A 22,909-nucleotide genomic window follows, 5' to 3' on the forward strand; every position below is an offset into this window, starting at 1 on the left:
GAGTGTTCTAAGATGATGAGTAAATGATTTTCAATTTATAATGTTTATAATGGATTTGTAAACATACTTGACAAATGTCAACACTGGCAAGTCTCAATACCTGAAATTGCTCCCTTCAGCTTCATAATCCTTACCTCCAGCCACAACTGTTGCTTGCTGTTCACCCTTCAGTACTGATCAATATAGCTGAGCAAAATTTGGAATTTCCATGAGAGAACCTTCCCTCTTATCCCATGCATATTTTCTTTGCTAAGGAACCTTTTGTAAGGGACCTAGTCAAAGACTTTTTGGAATTACCTTTTCATGCCCATCTCTATTAACAAACATTGCTGTTGATATCAGGGTAATTTAATTTTTTCCTAGATATTTTATTATAAAACCTTTTTCCAGAAAAATACCTACACACCTATTTAACTTTAAGCATATGGCTAGTTCCATTAAACCCCATTTGCTAGTTAAGGCTGAAATGAGGTATTCTGGGATATGAAACCTGTTTAAGGTGCTTTGTTAAAGTTATGTTTTAAGGTTATTTTGATAATTTTTCTATCTCAGCTTTTTTGTTTCAGAGCTGTGAATTTTTGTCTAGCGTATTCAAGTGGGATTGTAGTAGAGCGACTGCCCCCACTCCCTGAGAGTGTGGGCTGCAGCAGGCCAGTGCGCCTGCACAGACAGGCAGCCAATTAGAGAAGGGCTTATTGGGAGCCAGTCGGGGCCCAGATTGGAGACAGCCAATCAGGGCCAGGGTCAGCCCTATAAAAGGCTGCTCAGGGAGAGGAGAGTCAGTCTGTCCCAGACCTTTGACAGGGGAATGTCTGTGTCCAGAGCAGGGAGACTAGTACTGTTGACAGTGCAGTGCTGGCTGGGCTCAGGGAGCAGAAGGGAGCTCTAGCCCGCAGGCTGCAGACCCTGAAGGGAAGGGCCTAGCAGGTGCAAGGGGCCATAGGGGAAGCGGCCCAGGGAAGTGGACAGATGAAGAGAGAGAAGGAGGACAGCGAGACTGCCACCAGAGGGTCCCTGGGCCAGGACCCAGAGTAAGAGGTGGGCCTGGGTCGCCCCCTTGCAATACACCCCTCCATTGGCTGTGGGGAGTGGCCATCATAGACTGCGCCAGATCCCTGACAGGAGAGATTAGACTTTGGGGGCATAGTTGGACATGGTGGCTGGGGTGCAGAGAGACTGCTGATCAACCACCCCCGGAAGGGGGTGTGGATGGACCAAGGGGCAGTGCCAGAGGGCAGTGGTCCTGAAGAGGATGCCACGAGCTGGGGAGAGATGTGGACTCAGACGCCAACCAAGGGCGAGACAAAGGGGGGGACACCACCAGGAGGGGGTGCTCCACTGGACTGAGCTAATTCCCGGAGACAATCAGTAGGAGGCACTGCGGTGGTGGTGAGTCACAACCTTGTCACAGGGATATATTCTGGATCTTAATATTATTTTGTTATATAATTTTAGATGTTCTGAATTTTTAATGGGGTTAATTTTCCAGTAGGATGCAAGTCTTTGGGACTCCACAGCTCAACATTTTCTGAAGGAACTAACAAATCTATCTAGTGTTTGTTGGAAAGAATAGAGAGAGGCCAATATGGCCCCAGCAGGAGTTCTTTAAAGGCCTAAAAATTGAGGTGGAAACATGGACAAAATCCCAAGGATGAATACAAAAGAATAGTACAAGCATGTAGTGACAAAATCAGAAAGGCTAAGGCAGAAAATGAGTTACACATAGTGAGGGACATAGAAGGTAATAATAAGAGGTTCCAAAAATGCATTAGGAGCAAGAGAAAGGTGAAGAAAAGTGAAGGTCCACTACTTTACAGGGTAGGAGAGCTAATAACAGATGACATCAAGAAGGCTCAGGTGTTTAATGCTTATTTTGCTTCAGCCTTCACTAAAATAAGGTTGGTTGTGATTAGATACTTAATACAATTAATATTAACAACAAGTGAGAAGGAACACAAGCCAAAACAAGGAAAGAACAGGTTAAAGAATATTTAGATAAATTACACATGTTCAAGTCATCAGTACCTGATTAAATTAATTGTAGGGTACTTAAGGAATCTAGCTGAAGCAATTCCAAACTGTCAGCAATTATCTCTGAGAAATCATGGAGGATGGGTGAGGTCCCTGTAGCCTATAAGTATTTCCTAGGTAAGGCATAAGCATAAGTTAAGGCAGTAAAGTAATCCTACATGCCCCAGTCTTAGCTAAATAAGATATTAGGCCCCAGTTAACTAGGAGTCCCCCTAGATCATAAGATATCATGAGACCGAATGCTGTAATGACTAAACTGCTGACAGATAACCACAAGATGCAAGTTTATACTAGCTTGGGATATTTTAAGTTAGGAATGTCAGCGGATACCTGACCAAAAGTGTCCCATGATTACTAATTGACATACATGCTAATAAACTTGAGGTAAATGGATTAGAAACTTATGCAAGAAGGGGACCCCAACATTACTAGGGTGGGGAAGTATAAATAAGGAAAACAGGATGAAACACTGAATATATATTAGGCATAGTGGTGTCAGCATAACACATTATACAAGTTGTGTCTTGGCTTGTGTGACTAACATTTTTGGGTCCTTTTTCAAGGGATGGTGAGAGTATATGGATGCTCATACTTTGTTAGGAAAAAACCTTCTATATTTGTCATAGTTTTATTAAGTGTTAGTGTTACAACCATGCACATTGGGGTTCCCAACTGAACAGTAATTTTAATAATACTGGGTCTGATCTTGGAAGAAGAAATCTAGGCGTGTTAAGAATTCTCCCTTAAGTAATCTATATAATTAATACACAATCAATAGATCAGGCAACATTCCACAGGACTGGAGAAGGGCAAATAGTATCCATTTTAAAAAAGGGAACAAAAAGGACCTGCAGAATTATAGACCAGTTAGCCTAACTTATAGCTGACAAGCTGTGGGTGGGGGGTAGATCAGTAGTTTGAGCATTGGCCTGCTAAACCCAGGGTTGTGAGTTCAATCTTTGAGGGGGCCACTTAAGGATCTGGGGCAAAATCAGCACTTGGCCCTGCTAGTAAAAGCAGGGGGCTGGCCTTGCCTCAATGACCTTTCAGCATCCTTTCTAGTTCTATGAGATAGGTATACCTCCATATTTTTTTTAATATTTTTATTTGATACTGGAATAAATTATTAAAAGTCAATTTGTAAGCACCTAGATGAAGATGATAGAGTAGTAAGTAATAGCCAGTACAGATTTGTCAAGAACAAGTCATGCCAAGTGACCTAATTTTCTTCTTTACCAGGGTTACTGGCCTAGTGCATGGGGGAAAGCTGAAGAATTGGAGAGAATCTAAAGGAGAACTACAAAAGAAAGAGGTCAAGTTTCTTAAACTTTTAAGATGCATAAATGTTGTAAAAAATGGGTAAGTTTAGTCTGAAGAAAAGCAGACCAGAGGGGGGAGCGGACGGCAGTACCTGATAAGTCTTCAAATATGTTAAGAGCTGTTACAAAAAAAAACAGTGATCAATTGTTCTCCATGTCCACTGAAGGACATTTGCATCAAGGAACATTTAGGTTAGATAGTTAGAATATTTTTCCTAATATAAGGATAGGTAAGCACTGGACAAGGCTTCTGAGGGAGATTGTGGAATTCTTGTGATTGGATGTTTTTAAGAACAGGTTAGACAAACAGCTGTTTTAGCTGATGTATATCTGGTCTAGGTATACTTTGTCCTGCCCCAGCACAGGGACTGGACTAGATGACCTTAAAAGGTCCCTTCCAGCCCTAAATTTCTATGATTCTATTAATATTGCTGTTTCTAGTCCTTTTAGGATGTCTTTTGGGGGAAGAGATCTTTGTTGTTTATACAGTGGATTTTTTCATGCTCTTGCTGGGGAGGGGAGTGGAGTGTTAAGTGATGATCTGATGTTTGAGTAGCTGACCACCTCACCATCTTATGCTACTATGTATCTAGATAATTGTGCAATGCTAATTATGAAATACCTTCCAAATTCCCACAGGTGATTAGTTTATGCTTTGAAGCATGGCGTTAAATTACCCTTTTATTGTCTTAGGTGGCATCACAGTTTTAGCTAGTAGTGCTTTATTTTTCCCCCCTGAATAAGTGAACTTAATGTCACTTGCTTCAGTTCAGTTGTTCAGAAACCTGCTTTGTTTTTCCGCACTGAAGAGTCTTGGTATCCATAATAAAGTTGTGTGATACCTTTATTATGAAATATGTACAAAGTTCTCACAGTTACATGTCTGGTTACAGGTGGAGCAGGGTGAAAAACTGATTTTTATGTTCAGTGGCAGTTCCTTACTTTTTTTTTTAAATCGGTTCAGATTGAACTGAAGCTAAAAATTCAGAAATCTTTTGGCAAATTGAAAAACTCCATTTTGGGTCTAACAAAACATGTTGTTTGACCCAAACCATTTTGTGTCTGGTGTTTTTAAAGGGCTAGATTAACAAAAAAGGAGGAGTGGCAGAAAGAGTTGTGTCCAGTTCTGGGTGTCCCATTTCAGGAAAGATGTGGACAAATTGGAGAAAGTCCAGAGAAGAGCAACAAAAATGATTCAAGAAGACATGACCTACGAGGGAAGATTGGAAAAAAATTGGTTTGTTTAGTCTGGAGAAGAGAAGACCGAGTGGGGACATAAATTTTCGAGGAGGAGGGAGGAAAAATGTTTTCTTTAACTTCTGAGAATAGGGCAAGAAGCAATGGGCTTAAATTACAACAAGGATGGTTTAGTGTGGACATTAGGAAAAACTTCCTAACTGTTAGGGTGGTTGAGTACTGGAATAAATTGCATAGGGAGGTTGTGGAATCTCCATCGCTGGAGATTTTTAAGAGCAGGTTAGAGAAACACTTCTCAAGGATGGTCTAGATAATACTTAGTCCTGCCTTGAGTTGAGAAGACTGCACGAAGACGTCTTGAGGTCCCTTCCAGTCCTATTATTCTAAATCTATAACTTTTAGGGAACTTGTGTGTGAAATGTGGGAGACTTGAGTTTACTTTGGAAAAGGGTATTTCAATTTGGGTCTTCCATTCCTCAGGGGAGTGCTTAAGCCACTTGGTTATGGAGAAATTGGGGGTAGCTCTTTCTCCATCTTGCCACATTGTAATAAAATGCCTGATTAGTCCTTGGGCAGGAGAAAGTTAGTAAGAATACTCTCAAGCCTGGTGCTTAGGGCATTCATTTGCAAGGGGAGGAGACCTCAGTTCAAGTCCCTGCTCCAATGTTTTATTATGTATACACACTAGACCAGCTTCAATAGGCTAGACTGAGCATTCCACATCAGGTTATCCCAGAGCCCAGTGATTAGGGCTCCCTCGTGGGAGGTTAAGAGACTCAAGTTCAAATCCCTTCTCCCCATTAGCAGGGAGGAAATTGAGTCTAAGTATCCAGGAGAGTGATCTAACCACTAGGCTAAAAGTAATAAGGTAGCTCCTCTAAACATTAAACGGTTGGCAACACCACCTCCTCCACTAGCTGTTTTCTGACTCTAGCTCCCCTCCCCTTTTATTTTTTGGCTGAAACTATTTAGTGAATTTGTGACAAATTTGTAAATAGTTTTGAGTTGACCAAAACTGCCTCTTTTGGCAAATAAACTATTTGTCCAAAAAAAGTTGCTCAGTTCAAGGTACAAGCTCAAAATGCAGTCCAGATTTTCTGTCTTTGCAATGGTTTGTGATCCTTTTGGTTGACCTTTAGTGCCATCCAAAGTGAATCCTGGACAGTTTCTCTAGATCAATTAAAACATGAGTTTTCAACACAAAACCAAACAGTTTAACACTGAGTTTGTTTTAGTAAAACTTAAAATTCAAAATAAAACTCTCAAAATTCTAAATAAAATGTAGCTCAAATCCAAATACATTTTATATGAATCTCTGCTAGCTGAAGGCACTAGCATTAGCCAACCAATCAATAAAATCATTATCAAGAGATAATATAAGGAACATTTATGGTCCATTAAGTAATGGTGATGTATCCCAGTATAAGATGGAAAGCAATTTGACTTACCAGTTCCTGCTGACCTTAAAATATAAATGAATTTAAATAAGTAGCAATAAATGCTAATGAAGGAAAGTAAAACAAAGCAAGCAACCAAACAAACAACACACTGAAATTGATGTCAGAAAATGTTTCAGGTAATACTTGAATATTTTAAGGAATAATGTTGGGTTTGCAGCTTAGATGCAAAAACCAAACAAAATCTTGAAAACTTTTCGATGTTTGATATGCAAGCAAGTCAGCTATTTAAAAATGTTTGCCAGGTTTTGGGGGGTTGAAAGGACTGAGATAAATGAGATCCCCAGAAACCATTCTGCATTGTTGATCACTGCATAGCGCAGAATCTCAGAATTAACAAAGCAGCGGGAGAGATCCTCCTGGACTAGCACAAAGAGCAACTTTCTTTTTCTAAAGAAACACAGATGGCCTTGGTGGTATTCCTCCTTCACCATCCTCATTCATTCTTTATTTTTTCTGCATTGCTGAATTTATTCATTTTTTTACTTTTTGATTTAGGGTAATAAAATATGGATTTCATGAATACATCACATGAATAACAATCAGATTAACATTTCACAAACCAATATTAAACTTTGACCTTCAGCTTTACCGCATTCAGGCGCACAGTCAGGGGCGGCTCTACAAAGTAGGCTGCCCCAAGCAGTGCGGAGCGCTGCGCCGCCCTTCCCCAGTCCCGCGGCGGGTCCCCTCTTCCCGCGGCTCCGGCATCCTGGGGAGGCGGCATTTGCTCGGTGGAGCTCCGCCGGCATGCCTGCGGCAGGTCCACGGAGCCCGGGGCAGCGGACCTGCCGCGGTCATGCCTGCGGGAGCTCAACCGGAGCCGCGGGAAGACGGGACCCGCCGCAGGCATGACTGCGGCAGGTCCGCTCGTCCCGGGCTCCGGTGGACCTGCCGCAGGCATGCCGGCGGGAGCTCCACCGGAGCCAAATGACGCCCTCCCCAGGATGCCGCCCCAAGCGGGCGCTTGGCCCGCTGGTGCCTAGAGCCGCCCCTGCGCACAGTACACAACTCATGATTTTTTTCCCAGTCATATTAGCTTTTCAAAATTATACAGACTTACATTCCATTTCAAATGATAGGCGTGGTGCACTTTGAAACATTTCTGTGGTCTGTGGACTTTGATACACTGGAAAGACTATACACCTGCATATAATTTAAGCCTAAATCATGCAAAGTAATCCTTATGTCCATGTGAAGTTCCACTGAAATTACTGGGAATTCACACAGGCATGAGGGGTGAAATCCTGATCTCATTGAATTAAACGGGAATTTTACTGAGTAGGTCTCAGATTTCATTCAAGTTCTGCCTGTCCATTGTAGGATCAGAGCATTTAGATGGACCAACAGCATGAAGGAAAGATAATGATGCTGACTGTTTTTTGGTAGGATAAGTACAATGAAATGTGAAGTATAATTCATCTAAATGACTAATCTACAGTATTCACATCATTTCCAATCAGTTTTATTTGACCTTGAGTTAAAAGTACGAGAGTCAACTGGTATTTGTTAATCCTTTGGATGATTCATCAAGACAAGTTTCAGTGTATGTAATATGCTGTTTAACAGGAATTTACATCAATAATAGTATCTCTCCAGCTCTTAAATAACAGGCATTTTGTAGTTAGGAGGGGGATATAGCTGATGTGTAGTAAAATAATTCAACCATCGATCTCCAAGCCCTTTACTATGGACAGTAAGTACCAATCCCTTCAATTACAGATGGAGAATATAAGACACAGATAGGTGAGTTGCCTGTTAGAACTGGAAATAGAATGGATTCTCTAGACTTCAAGTCCATTGCCCTATAGCTTGGACCATGCTACCTAATTTAGATTTAAAAATGGATCTTAATCAAAACTCCTGCATCTGAACATCCCTGAACCTTGGATCCAGACACACAGCTCACGGCTGGCTTCTTTATGTATAATGAACCAATGCAAAATTTGAAGCTATGTACCAGTCGGTCTTTGAGAAAATTTGGATCTGGATTTCTTCTTTTGGGCTGGGGCCTAGCTTTATTTATGTAGTTATTGCAGCCATGAAAGTGCTACAGTACATGGAAATACATTAATGAAATATTTACCAACCATGAAACTTAGGCAAGAAGGTTTTGGTACACGGGTTTTTATTGACTTTGCTTCTGTAAGCATTATTTAGGGAAGGGGTAAAAATGCGCTGACTCTGAATGTCAATTCAGATGCGTGACATTAGCAAAGTGAGTTAACAGTATGAATGTAATGAGGTACAATAACTCTAACATTAATTAGCATTGAAAAGCTGATGTGCCATCGAGTTATCTGGCTATAATGAAGATGCCAGTGGAAAGGTAAATGCTAAATATACAGTTCCCAAGATAATTTGGTTGGCTTTCAATTCAGGTTGAATGCGAAAACACAAATGCAGTTTGTAACAAAATAAACAATTGACAAGCTTTTTCCTGAAGCTTTCGGTTTTTCTTACCAGACTACCTTCTTCAAACATACCTTTCAGAAAAGAATAATTATGATTTGATAGAAGTAAGGAATGGGATGCTAAATTTTGCACCTCTGCATCACAAATTCAAATATACTCCTTAGTGACAGCTCAATGTAACATAACAGTGGTCTGGTGGCCTATGTGAAATGTGTTGCTTACAGATGTGAAGTTCACATAAATCACCGTCACAGCTTGGCACCATTTCACACTCATATTTTCAGTATTAGTGAGGTGTCCAGGGTTTGAATGGAAATACTCTCATCCCTAGTGGAGGAAACATCAGATCAGCACTGAGGCACATTGGCAGGATGGTGTCAGGTGGAGAAACTTGCTCTGCTACTTTTTGCCGTACAGGTTGTGCGAGTAAACAGAAGACTTGAGTTTCCAGGGCTGTCAGTCTGGTACCACCTATTAACACCACATGTAGCTGGGAAAATGTCGTAATAGATGCCCATAGATAACCTTTAAATATGGTGTAATACCCTCACAATTGGAGCAGCTCCTTTACCAGCATGTAAGCAAGAGAATGGTTCCTTATCAGCATATTCATCTGCAAAGGAGAAAAATAATTACTAGATTTAGTTTCTTTCTCAAACAATCTTCTGTTTTTAAATCTTGTGCACTAGTTTACTGCTGTCAGTGATCCTTAGTCATCTTACAATCTGTTGGTAGCATCAGTTTAGAGTCTCCTACACTTATTCATGATGAATAGTAAATACCTTATGTGACAGGTATGACAATATCCTGGACAACCCTTACTGAATTAAGTAAAACCCTATTGAATTAAGTTTGACATCTTTGAAGTTCAGAATATTGAAAATGCAAATGTTTATGTACTATTGTGGGACTGTATGGGATTTCTTTAGCAGAAAGATAGGATTAATGCATTCTTTGGGCAATATTAATAACTTCAAAGGACATTTTGGGACAATATGTGTGAAGTGAATTTCATAGGAGATGCTTAGGGATGAGAGGAATTCAAATGATCCACTTGTAATCCATCATTTTGAAGATGCAGCCTGGGAAGAGAAACCTATTGTGTACTGATTACTTTCTCCTGAAGACCCCCATTCAAAGACCTCCAAATTGCCTAAAGAAGGGACCAAACTTTTCATGTGTGCTAGTTCTCATCTAAGGCTGTTATGAACTTGTGACCAAAAGAGAGACTCCTTTAGGGGTTTGAAGGAGACAGCTGGGTAAACTTATTAGCATGCTTGCAGGTTCTATTATTTTGAACCACTTAAGGGAAATACAGATGCAATGCCCTGAGCTGTGGCATGTTTACTCCTTCTGTATTCCCACTGGAAGGAATAGGACTACAAGTGGAATAAGGCACTATTCAATATGAGTGAAGGTGGCAAAATCTGACCTACTGTCACTCTTTGGCTGTACAGGCTCTGAGCCTGCATAACAATTTTCATCACTGCCATTTGGGTGCATCATTTACTTGGCATTTTTCATTGTAAAAGCTATTTTCCCACGGGCATTTGCTAGTTCTCATAATCACCACATTCTACTTGGCAGCCACCATCTATTTGTCTGGGGTGGGATCTGCTAGCTTTGACACTAATTTTCAGGCCCTTATAAAGTATGTCAAGCTGGGCACCCAACATTTGAGACCCCTCATATCACTAGTTACTTTTGAAACTCGTGACTTCATTTCTTTCATTTTACCATTTTCTTTGAGGGAGACAAAATAGGCAGTCTAGCAACTTTAGACTAAAAAGTTAAGTTTTGTGTTGCAATATATATTTGTAATTTTGTAAATATCACATCAGAAAATATGTTCTGTCGGCAATTCCATCCATTATCAAGTAATTTAAGGACTTAAAAAAAATTCAATCATGGAGTCACTAACACATTTTCTGGCAATAAATGAGCTAAGTGGACACTTGGCACTTTCACTAATCTCTTTAGTCACTTTGGAAAAGCACTGTCAAATTTTTCAATAGCAATTCAGTATTGAACTGCTGCCATTTTGCATGTATTATAACATTTACTAAACAAATAAATAAAGTCCACTGCTATTACATCCCTTAGCTAGAGATCCAAAATTAAGGCCAACAATTAATTGCACTTTACTGATAGAGAACCTTGTTGTTGTTTTTTTTTTTTTTTTTTTTTTTTTTTGCTTCTGATGCGGCATTAGTATCATGGCCATAAATGACAAATACTTGTTAATGGAGTGGTCCTGTTAGTAGTCTCCCTGAAATTCTCTGAGTACAGAACTATCCACATGCATAAGGGCAGCAGGATGGGGACCTTAGCAGGAAGATATAGCGTGACCAGATGTCCCGATTTTATAGGGACCGTCCTGATAATTGGGGCTTTTTCTTATAGGTGCCCCCATCCTGATTTTTCACACTTGCTATCTGGTCACCCTAGGAAGATACCAAAATGGTAGAGCTGAATTTACTGCAGTGATTAATTAATATGTCTTCAGAACTATTATACAGGATGCATGGACTTACTCTTTGCTACGTTTTTATCTTTCTAGCTAATTCTGTGTTTATCACCTGATATCCAAGCATCTTTGGGTTGTTCCTGAGCCAAAAGTATAAAAAGAGCTAGTGTTGATTACTGGTAGAAATTGAATGATCTTTCCCTTTCAGAACTGACCTTTTTTTTTTTCTGTTTTATCATTGGGAACATATTTATGTCCATCTGTATGCATAAATTTCACATAGTTCACAAGCTAATTGAGTGAGTTGTTGCAAATTCTGTGACAACATACATACCTTGAATTGCAGTGATTGTAATGAGTTTCTGGTACTTGTGATATCTCATTCTGGGACATCTTCTGAACACCAAGCATTTCTGGGAGGATATTTCACAGGGAGGAAGGGAAATGGGTTCTAATGAGGCTAGCAAAAATTTATTTCTGTATTAAAGGAGTAAGTATAGGTCAACTTTTAATGCAGCTGGATCAGGCCTTAAAGTCCTGTGTGCAATGTATCTAGAGGGGATATTCGGTATTTAAATCTCTGCTTAATTTACTTTACTTTCTTTCTTTGCCATTAAGCTATTGTATAAACCTAGAAATGAGCCAGTTCTCAGATAACATCCACATAGCTGGTATCCAGCTGGTTAAACATAACTTCAACCAGAATACTGAGCTTTCAGAGAATTCTGACATATCCACCTACCTACCTTTACCAAATATCATGATCAGATATACTGCATCTTTAAGGCTATTAGACTTGTTAATGTTTGTTCCATTTGTATGACTTAATTTCAGCCACAGAGGATCAGCTGCACAGGATATGTACAGGCTTGTATTCCACACACCCCAAAATGACTCTGTTAGAGGAATGTAGAGGACATGGCATTTAACATATGTGGACTTATAGACTGAGTTTAGGACACATGGATACAGAGACCAGAATTAAGCATTAATTAGCAAGGAATTAATATTAAATGTAGGAAATATCTTGATCTGGATTTGCAGTCATCAGTATAACCCGGGGTGGGCAAATTTTTGGCCCGAGGGCCACATTTGGAAATTGTATGGCAGGCCATGAATGCTCATGAAATTGGGATTGGAGTGTGGGAGGGGGTGTGGGCTCTGTGGTGGGGCCAGAAATGAGGAGTTCAGGGTCAGGGAGGGGGCTCTGGGCTGGGACAGTGGGTTGGGGTGCAGGGGGGGAGGTAAGGGCTCCAGCTGGGGGTGCAGGCTCTGGGGTGGAGCTGGGGGTGCAGGAGGGTGCTCTGGGCTGGGACTGAGGGGTTAGGAGGGGGATCAGGGCTGGGGCAGGGGGTTGGGGTGCAGAAGAGGGTCAGGGTGCAGGCTTCGGGTGGCGCTTACCTCAAGCAGCTCCTTGAAGCAGTTGCATGTCCCCCCCTCCAGCTCCTACATGGAGGCACAGCCAGGCAGCTCTGCACGCTGCCCTGTATGCAGGTGCCACTGCTGCAGCTCCCACTGGCTGTGGTTCCCAGCCAATGGGAGCTGTGGGGGTGGTGCTTGGGGTGGGGGCACTGCATGGAGCACCCTGGCTTCCCATAGGCATAGAAGCCAGAGGGGGAACATGCTGCTGCTTCTGGGAGCTGTGCGGAGCCATGGCACATGAGGAGTGGGGCAAGCCCCGACCCTGCTCCTTGTCTGGAGTGCCAGAGCAGGGAAAGCCCCCAACCCCGCTCACTGATGGGAGCTCGAGGGCCAGATTAAAACACCTTAAGGGCCGGATACAGCCCCCGGGCCATAGTTTGCCCACGCCTGGTATAACCAGACACTTCAATTATGAGGTCTTTATGTTTTAGTGTGTTTAAATCATCTGGGTAACATATGTACCAATTTTCATTTAAAATGTGTAGTGAATCCACATTCACATGGATCTGATGAATGTGGAGACTTGTAAGTATGGTGCTTGGTTATTACTGAGATGTCAGAATCATTTTGACTCTGATGAATGGCTTTCAAGGCAATTGTCACTTTAAGCAATAGAACAATATTGTGAGCCAGATGTATGCAGCTGATTATTATGCTTCAATTGTTAATTAATTTTCATATGATTGACTATTTCAATAATTAAAATTAAATTAGCTTTGGGGAATTAATTATGATGGGACTGACTACAAGGAATGTATCAATTAATAAAATGAATCATGACCTCTTTTTGTTTGAAAGTGATGTGCTTTGCCTTTTTCTCTTTGCAAAATAGACTTTTCCATCGTTCACAAGTTACGTACTGCATTCCGTTGTCATATCTACATTAGATACAAGCCAACCTCAGAAGCATTGCAGTTTGGATGTAGTTTGAATGAACCGCCTCAGTTTTCATAACCATATGAGCTTCCAAAATAATCTGAACCTGAGTCTATAAAATCAGGGCCCAGGCCTTCAAGGTGCTGATCACCTCCTGGGAATGCCACCAGCTCTCTTTAAGTCACATGTAGTTAAGCCACCTCAGACCTGACCAAGAGGTAATAACCACCCTGTAAGACTGAGCTCTCAGGCTGGACATCTAACAAGATGATGGTATTTCCAGCTTTTCTATTTCAGATTTGCATCTCTTACATTATTGTGAAAGAAAAGCTAATCCCCAAAACTTCACTGATATTTAAAATGTGCTGCCAGAACTTGTACTCAGTTCAAATATAGCTGTGAAAATAGAAGTACGTGCCTAAAAGCACATTCCCCAGTGACCTCGCTTTCTGATTTACGTAAATTTATGTGAAAAGTTGTGCAGTTGACAAGACAAGCTTCTATTTTCATCCAGAAATGTTTTAAAAGTTAACTGAACCACTCAACAAAGATGGCTGAGCTATGAATAATAGCAGTAATGCTAACCGCCAAATGGGATAGTAAGTTCTAACGTATAACTCAACTGAGACTTGTGGCTCACTATAGACTTTGTTTAATTTTAATACAAGAAACACAATCAGCTCTGTACAATACTGAAGGAATGAGCTTCACTTAGGAGGGAGAGAATGGTTAAAACAGTACCTCAGTATCAATGCAGTGGGGTGGGTCAAGCTGTAGGAAGAAGACTTCTTTTCATCTAGGCTCAGGTACAATGACAGAGTTCTAGCTGACCTACCTAATACACAAATGTAATTAAACAGACTGGACTTTATGTTTATCAGTTGAATCTGTCCTACCTACAAGCAATATATTGAGGAGTTTCCTGTTATTTGCATTATTACAATCGCCTTTTTAGTCATTTTTTTAAAGCAAACTTGATAGCGAAGGTCAACTCTTAAGGGTTTCTTTATTAGCATAGTTTTCTTCTTGGACTGCTGCTCACTAGAGCTATACACTGAGATTTATGATAAAGGCCCTGTGCTTACCTTGAAACTTTCATCAGGCAAGGTAATTGTAATTGTTACGTCTGTGTCGTGGTCTGGTCACCATCTTGTATAATTTAGGGTTGGGACATTCATCCATTTAATGCGTCCAATACATTTCAGCTAAAGTATCCCTTTTAGCTGTGTTTTAGAGCCAGAATTAGAACATAGTGGCAGTGGAAATATTTGTCCTATAAATTAAAAAGATAAAAAATCCCATAAAGGAAAATATAAACTCCATGGAGAAGTGTAGAGGATGTTGTCACAAATATATATGCTAATCAAGCTGTTTCTGAAAGCCACAGACAGCAACGGCTGTCCTACAGTGTCAGTTCATTCAATACTTAATGAATTCCTAGCTCGTAGGCGGTCATAAGTTCTTCTCTGAGTTCAAATGTCTATGACTCATCAGCAGGGTAAGTATCATCATTGGGACTATGAAGAGTAGCTAGAAGACTTAATCTATTTCCAAATACAACTTTCCACTTGAATGATGTCGCTCTTCAAGGCACCCATAATCAATGTGGAAGAGGTTTATTAAAAGGACAAAAAACATTATTCCGTTATAAGAAGTCAAAGAGAATCTGTAGCTGCTTTTGTCTGTGCAAGACAGTTGCAAGAACTGTCTGTGGGAAATCCCAGCTCCAGTTCTCACTGAGGTCATTCTCTTGAGGACCCATTTTTTCCTGATGGGTTGAATGTGTAACAAGGAGTTTAAGCAACTTGCCTAAGATCGTAGAATGAGTCACAGTGGCTTGCTCAGGCTTAAAACTTACCTTTCTCCAGTAGCCCGTGTTTTTGTTTTGTTTTTTTGTTTTCCCACCGAGACAACGCTGCACAAATCCAGAACACAAAGCAGCTGAAGTTTACTGAATAAATATGCAAGAAGTCTAACTACTAATTGAAAATCTAATTTTTAAAAAATAGCAGAAATCGAACACTGGACATTGAACCTACTCCACTGGAATGAATAGGGCTTGGTTTTCCGCTCTGGGGTCTATGTATGCATCTTTGCTGCTATTTTGTATACACACTACTGTATGCATGTGCACAAGTCTTTGGTTGTATATCACAGGGCTAACTACACAGTGATTGAACTGTGTGTATGCAAAATGTGTATTTGCATGAATATTCAGGACAGCGTATGTAAAACGGCTGTATATATATACCTGGACCATAGCACAGAAAATCATGTGTAATACACCTCTACCCCAATATAACGCGATCCGATATAGCACAAATTCAGATATAATGCGGTAAAGCAGTGCTCCGGGGGGCGGGGCTGCGCACTCTGGCGGATCAAAACAAGTTTGATATAATGCGGTTTCACCTATAACGTGGTAAGATTTTTTTTTTTTGGCTCCCGAGGACTGCGTTATATCAAGGTAGAGGTGTATTTTAAACACCATCTTTATAGTATAAGGCAGACAAATGTTTTATAGTGACTTGTTAAAAATTCTATGTATGGAATCATAATTACTACCTGATATGTTGGAACTCTGCTGTAACATCTGTAAGAGAGACATGGTGGATGAAGTAATATCTTTTATTGGACCAACTTCTATGGGTGATAGAGACCAGCTTTCAAGACACACACAGCTCTTCTTGACATCTGGGAAAAGTACTCCCTGCTCACAGCAAAGTGCAAAGTGGAACAAATTCCTTAGCATAAATAGTTAACACATATTATATGGAACTGTGAAGGGTTGAATCACAGAACCCCCCCTTGGGAGCTGCCACCCGATGTGCCAAGACTACCTCTGCTCCTGCTTTCCCTGCCCGCTCAGGACCCCAGCACCCTGTCTTGCTGAGCCAGACATGCCCACCTGCTCCAGCAAAGACCCAGAGTCTGAATTACTTGCCCCAAAGCTGCAGGTTTCACTGAAAACAGCTCACAGAAGTGTTCCTGTCTTTAACACTCGGATGCCCAACTCCCAGTAGGGTCTAAACCCAAATAAATCCATTTTACCCTGTATAAAGCTTATGCAGGGTAAACTCATAAATTGTTCGCCCTCTATAATAATGATAGAAAGATAGGCACAGCTGTTTGCTCCCCCAGGTATTAATACATATTCTGGGTCAATTAATAAGTAAAAAGTGATTTTATTAAATACAGAAAGTAGGATTTAAGTGGTTCCATGTAGTAACAGACAGAACAAAGTTAAGTCACCAAGCAAAATAAAATAAAACATGCAAATCTATGTCTAATCAAACTGAATACAGATAAGATCCTCACGGGTTCCAGAATGCTCCCTTTTACAGGCTAATCTCCTTTTAGCCTGGGTCCAGCAATCACTCACGCCCCTTGCAGTGACTGCCCTTTGTTCCAGTTTCTTCCAAGTTTCCTGGGGGGTGGAAAGGCTCTCTCTTTAGCCAGCTGAAGACAAAATGGAAGGGTTTCCCACTGGCTTAAATAGACTTTCTCCTGTGGGTGGAGACCCCCTCCTCTCTCCTATGCAAAGTCCAGCTCCAAGATGGTGTTCTGGAGTCATCTGGGCAAGTCACATGTCCATGCATGATTCACAGTATCTTACCAGGTAGCAGCCGGGGGGTCACATGCTACCTTGAATGTCCTCAAGTAGACTTCTTATGTGGATTGGAGCATTCCAAGATTCATTGTCCTTTAAGTGTTTCTTGATCAGGTACTTAACTTCAACATTCCTTTCTCCAGAAACTAACCAAATGCTCTACTAAGGTTATTTAGCAATCAAGCCAGTACACAGCCAATATTAACTTTGAATACAAAAATGATACATGCATGCAGATAGGATTAATAGATTCAGTAGAGCATTACCTTTATATAGATATGTTACATAGCATATGTAGCATAGATAGATTCAGTTGGTCATATTCCAGCTATGTCATATTCCCATAAAGCATTACGGGGTACAGCGTCACAGGGACCATTCAAGATAGCATGGCCTGTTAAAGACCTCTGCAGTCAGAGGACAAAAAAGAGGAGGGTTAATGGGTTACAGATTGTCGTACTAAACCTTAAAGCCAGTGTCTCTGTTCAGTCCATGATTTTTAGTGTCTAGCAGAATAATGAATTTAAGCTCCCAGACTCATCTTTTGGAAGTGTGCAGGTTTCCTTTGAATATGAGGGACTGATAAGTCAACTATAGAGTCATTGCTTTGTGAAGTGTTCACCCACTGGTGATAGGGTGATTTTTTTTGTCTTTTTTTATAATTTTCTCACACCTGAAGAAGAGGTCTGTGTTGTTTGAAAGCTTGTGTCTCTCACCAACAGAAGTTGGTCCAATAAAAGATACTACCTCACCCACATTGTGTCTCTAATATCATGCAACTGACACAGCTACAACTACACTGCATATAACATCTGCAAGAAATTTAAGCTTTGTTTGCTTGCTTTTTTTTTAACTCACGCATATTTATTTTACAGGTAAATAATATCTAAAGATGCAGGGTCTTCTATATCAATTTCTTCAGGTTTTGGTTTTGATTGAACCCATGATAAAGGGACAGCCACAAAATGTACATGTAGTTCCAGGTTCAATTTTTTCTGGAGTTCTTCAGGAACTGAAGATAATTGGAACTGGGTTTGTGAACTGGGTCCCTCTCCAGTGTTAACTGTCTAGAAACTATGTATTATGTATGTCACAGCAACACCATAAGTGCCATTGTAGTTAAAGGTTTAAGAACTGTGTTAAGAGAAACCCCTATTTCATGGGTTTATAACCCATGTAAAAATTGATCCTTCACATCAGTTTAGCATCTAGTCCAGAATATTATGCGTGTGTGTGTGTGTGTATGTGTGTTTTTTCCCCTTTAACAAGCATTGGTTAGCTTATTTTTATGTACAGAGTAATTAATAAGTTTTAAAGATTGTTAGCACATGTTTTTGATGCATTTTTGTGTCATAGAAAGTAAAATGATCAGGCTTTACTATTTATTGTTGTGCCATATTTGGTTTGTCTTCTCTTAAGGCTGCAATAGATCATGGTTTGGGGTTTTTTTAAGGTATTTTTGGTTTTGTTTTGTTTTGTTTAAAATGATATTTGTCTCAAAGAACCAGCCTTGTTAGAGGTTGCTTTCCCTGGTTGTTTTAATAGCAGAAATTCAGCGGCTGAGAGACAAAGTTAGTATGAGCAGTGTTTGGCTTCTTTGGCTAAACTAGGAATAAATGAGATTTTACCTTTAGATATTAAAGTCCCACCTCAGGGAATCAGCTAATTAGACTTAATTAGGTCAGTTTGGAGAAGTTGATGAGCATAAATGATTTAGTCTTCATACTGGTCGGGGCGGGTGGGGAAGGATGATCCTGCAAACACTCGCTGAAATTCGGTGAAGAAGGAAACGTGTTGGGGGAAGAGGGGAAGTGAGTGCTATAAGAAGAATAGGCCTGGTACTGCAACAGGAAGGGAGCTTGCCAGCATATTCCCAAGGCAGTACTCCATATGTCTTTGACAACAAGGTGAGTTTCAAAGCCTTTCTTGGGTGAGAGGGCCTGGCCAAAAATCCTGCTAACTTATCAAAAGAGTAAATTATCTCCCTAACCCAAACACTAAGAAGAATTTCAGCTGAAACTCAGAGCTTCTTGCCCTCTCCACTCGGTATTTCCCATAAGGTGGGTGAGGTAATACCTTTTATTGGACCAACTTGTATTGGGGAGACAGAAAGAAAGACGTGTTTGAGCCACGCAGAGCTGAAGAAGAGCTCTGTGTGGCTCAAAAACGTCTCTCTCTCACCCACCAACACAAGTTGGTCCAATAAAAGAGATTACCTCACCCACCTTGTCTCTCTAATATCCTGAGACTGACATACCTACAACTACACTACACACGGGTGTTTCCCATGCCAGCTAGCATGTATCTCAATGTCAAAAGAAACCATTTTTGAGGCGGTAGGGGGTTGAGTATAGAAGGACTAGGGGGTGTGACTGTTGGCAAGTCACTTAATATCTCTGTGCCTCCATCCCTCAATTAGGGCTGGTAATACTTCCTCCTTCACACTTTGTCTAGTTAGATTGCAAGGGTTTGGGGGAAAAGGCTGTCTCTTACTATCTGTTTGGTATATAGTAATTGGTACCCTCATTTCAGCTGGGACACCCAGGTGATATAAGTAATGATGATGGATTAACATTTAAATGAAGAGTCTGATCCAAAGCCCTCTCAAATCAGAGGAAAGACTCCCATTGACTCCACGAGGCTTTGGATCAGGCCCGAACTGGGAAACCTAAAGTCTCCAATGATCTTGAATCTGCCCAGTTATTAGGTACATTTGCTTACTCTTTTTAAAACTGGCTGTTTGTTTTAAGACTGCGTGTAGTAGTAAATATTTATCTTGGAACAGAGGTCTTCATCCAAATAATCCTTGTTTTATTTGAAAAATTGCCCTGTTTCTTTCAGCGCAAAGGCTGCGGTAAATTTCTGATAAGCACAGGGAAGAAATGGTCAGTTCTAAATATTTATCAATCCCCTTGACCTTTACAACCTCTTTGTTGTTCACGCTTTACTTGAGTTTTGAAGTGAATATAAATGGTTCTCCTTGGAGCTGTGTAATGTAACTTTGGTAGCCTGTATATTACTGGAGCCTAAGTTTATCATCTCTGCTTTGAACTTGTCTTCCTCTATCCTGGCTATTAAACTGAGCCAGTTACAGTGCTAACAATGTTTTTGGAAACAGTGAATTGGTTTGATCTTCTGATGCTCTTATATTATCACAATTTAAAGTACTGTATAAAGTAGCAGACTGGACAGCACTTCAAAGCATCCTAGGCTATAAAGGCAAATCTCCTTTTAAGCAAAACAGCAATGTTTGCATATTTTCAAACATGGGAATTTAGGAGGAGAGATTTTTTTTGTTTGTTTTTTTGTTTGTTTTTTGTCCTCAATAACAACCTGGAGTAATTGCTCTTCAGAATCGATTTATAGAAATATTTTACCTTTTCTATCCTTCAAAACATGGAAGAAACGTTGAGCTTCACACAACTAAATCTTGGCTTAGGTACCAGTGGAACCCTTGTGTACATTCAAATCCTGAGTATTTTGTTCAGCATATTAATATTTTCAATCCAGGCTATTTTTTGAGAAGGCACAACCAATGTATTTTATTCATCACGTTAAAAATATTTGTAACCCTTTCTTTAATACCCCCTTGAAAATGAAATCTGTGTCTTGCCTTGATTTTTGTCCCCTGCATTGCACTTCCATATAAACTGATTTATTGTAGATTGGAGTTCAGGACTTAAAAAATAAAACCCTCCCTCTAAAAAGACAAAACAATAAGTCCCTAATCCTGCAAACACTTAAGTACCTGGATAACTTCACTCATTTGAGTAGCCCTCTGGATTATAAAAGCACATTTTCAGAAAAAGCTGAGAACCCAGAATTCCCATTGACTTCAATTGAAGTAATGTGTAGAGCTGATCTGGAAACTAGTTTGTCGTAGTTTCTGCCAAGAATCATTTCAACAAAAATTTAAAAATGTAGATTTAAAAAAAATCTACTAAATGTTTTTGAAAACTGAAAATATTTTGGCAGCTGAAACATTTTCAAAATGCATCTGGCCTGGCAACCAAAATAGTTCAATTGGTTGGGCAAACGCTTTTTGATTATACTGAAAGTTTTCATCCAGTTGGTGTAATTTTTCTGGGGGTTTGTTTGGTTGTTTATTTTTGGCAGGGGAGAGGGGTTGGTATCTTTTTAAATCTAGTTTAGAGCTTTCTGGGGGGTTTTATTTTATCAAAAACCACAAAATAACTGAAAATAAACATTTCCTGTTGGAATTTCAGTTTTGACTAAAAAAACCATTTTTGTCAAATACCATCTTGAATGCAAAAAATTTGATCAGCTCTAGTCATGTGTGCTTGGTACTTCTTAAAGTCATTTCCCAAGAGTTTATTGGACTGGGGCCATTATTTGATCCAAAACCCACTGAGACCAATGAAAATATCCCTTTGTGCTTCAAGGTCCTAATGGTGAAATGGTATATCAGATAAAGTTTTGAGCTTCTCAACCTTAAGTGTGCCTTTAAACAAAACTATTATCTTTCTGTGCCTTATAAAATAAACTATTATTATTTGCTAGTACTTTGTCTAAAGTACCTTAAATATTGGTTGATCCCACTCACTTATCACTAATAAAGCTTTAACCATAAATTAAGCTAATTCACATGCTGACTGGAGCCTTATTAAGATTGTGACTAGCGGAGTGGGAGCCCTCAGTAATTTGGGCCCCTGCCTCACACCAGCTGTATAAAATACTTGACCAAATAGGCATTATTTTTGTTAGACAATCTTTCTTTCATCTTCTCAGTCCTGTGTTTACAGCTATGACTCTAGTGGGAAAGTTATTTACAAAAAATTCAATATGCCCCATGCCCCGACCCCGCTCCATAGCAGGAGCACTGGCTGGTTGGAGGGGGGAAAGCCCCCGGAGTACAAGGGTGCCCATTTTTTCCAGGACCCCTAGGCATAGGCCCTGTTGGCCCAGTGGCTAACCTGCCACTGCTTCCAGGTCTTGCAAACCTTTTCATGTTTATTTTAGTTCCTTTAAGGTATTGTCAAAGGCAAATTGATTATGTTCTTCTTCACCATCAGATTAATACAATAAATATCTTGGTGTGAACTTCTTACAGCCATAATAAATACAGTGAAATGAAGACTTCAGTTTAAAAAGTGATTTTTTTTATACGCAGAAGCAGCAAGCAGTCGATGAATTAGCCCATACAGTGGTCTTGATAAAGGCCCAAAGCTCTCACACTGAAACAGTAACTTACATTTTATTTTAGCTTATTAGTCACTGTCAACCCTATGAAAATATTCATGAATTTTAGCAACAGGAGCAGCTGAACATTTTAAGGTGAAAGTGTCGACAAGAACGAACTATGTCTGGCACCATTCCAGAAACCAAGGACTAAGCTCTACCTGTAAGCTTTGTGACTAAACTATGCTCAGCACCTATTTGGATCCAGGTTCCTTAGTTTGAATCTTATTACTAACAATAGGCTTTTAAACAAAAAATCTGCAAAGCTTTATACAATGTATCCCTCCTCTGCAAATCATTCATAGCAGGACAAGGGAAAATGGCATTGAAAAGATCAGGATTGAATGGAAATATATTTGTTACATTATTTTTTAAACTTGTTCAATCTCTCTCTCTTTTTAAACAGGAATTTGTACCCAACAGCCACTTGACAAACTAACTTTCTGATGAAAATTTGAAATAGTGCTTCCTGTGTAGATGGCCGTTAGCGTCCACAGAGTAAAGAGATGGCCTGGGTGATTGGCAACACCTCCCGTAAGGACAGTAGTTTTAACTTCTCTTAGGGTATGTCTATACTATGGGATTATTCCGATTTTACAGAAATCGATGTTTGGAAACAGATTGTATAAAGTCGAGTGCACGCGACCACACTAAGCACATTAATTCGGCAGTGTGCGTCCATGTACCGAGGCTAGCATTGACTTCTGGAGCGTTGCACTGTGGGTAGCTATCCCATAGTTCCCGCAGTCTCCCCCACCCATTGCAATTCTGGGTTGAGATCCCAATGCCTGATGGGGCCAAAAATTTGTCACGAGTGGTTATGGGTAAATGTCGTCAGTCAATCCTCCCTCTGAAAGCAACGGCAGACAATCATTTCTTGCCCTCTTCCCTGGATTTCCTGGGCACACTCCATAGC

General features: G+C 40.2%; 1 long non-coding RNA gene across 1 annotated transcript in view; it reads left to right on the forward strand.

Moving 5' to 3' along the window:
* The first annotated feature begins 19,413 nt into the window (after positions 1–19,413).
* Positions 19,414–22,909, forward strand: part of LOC120374961 — a 33,562-nt gene continuing 30,066 nt past the window's right edge. Inside the window, exons 1-2 of the long non-coding RNA XR_005586367.1 lie at positions 19,414–19,501; positions 22,400–22,557. This is a non-coding gene — a long non-coding RNA (uncharacterized LOC120374961). The remainder of the gene's footprint in view (positions 19,502–22,399; positions 22,558–22,909) is intronic.

Source organism: Mauremys reevesii, linkage group 11 (assembly GCF_016161935.1).
Source record: "Mauremys reevesii isolate NIE-2019 linkage group 11, ASM1616193v1, whole genome shotgun sequence".
Lineage (NCBI taxonomy): Eukaryota > Metazoa > Chordata > Testudines > Geoemydidae > Mauremys > Mauremys reevesii.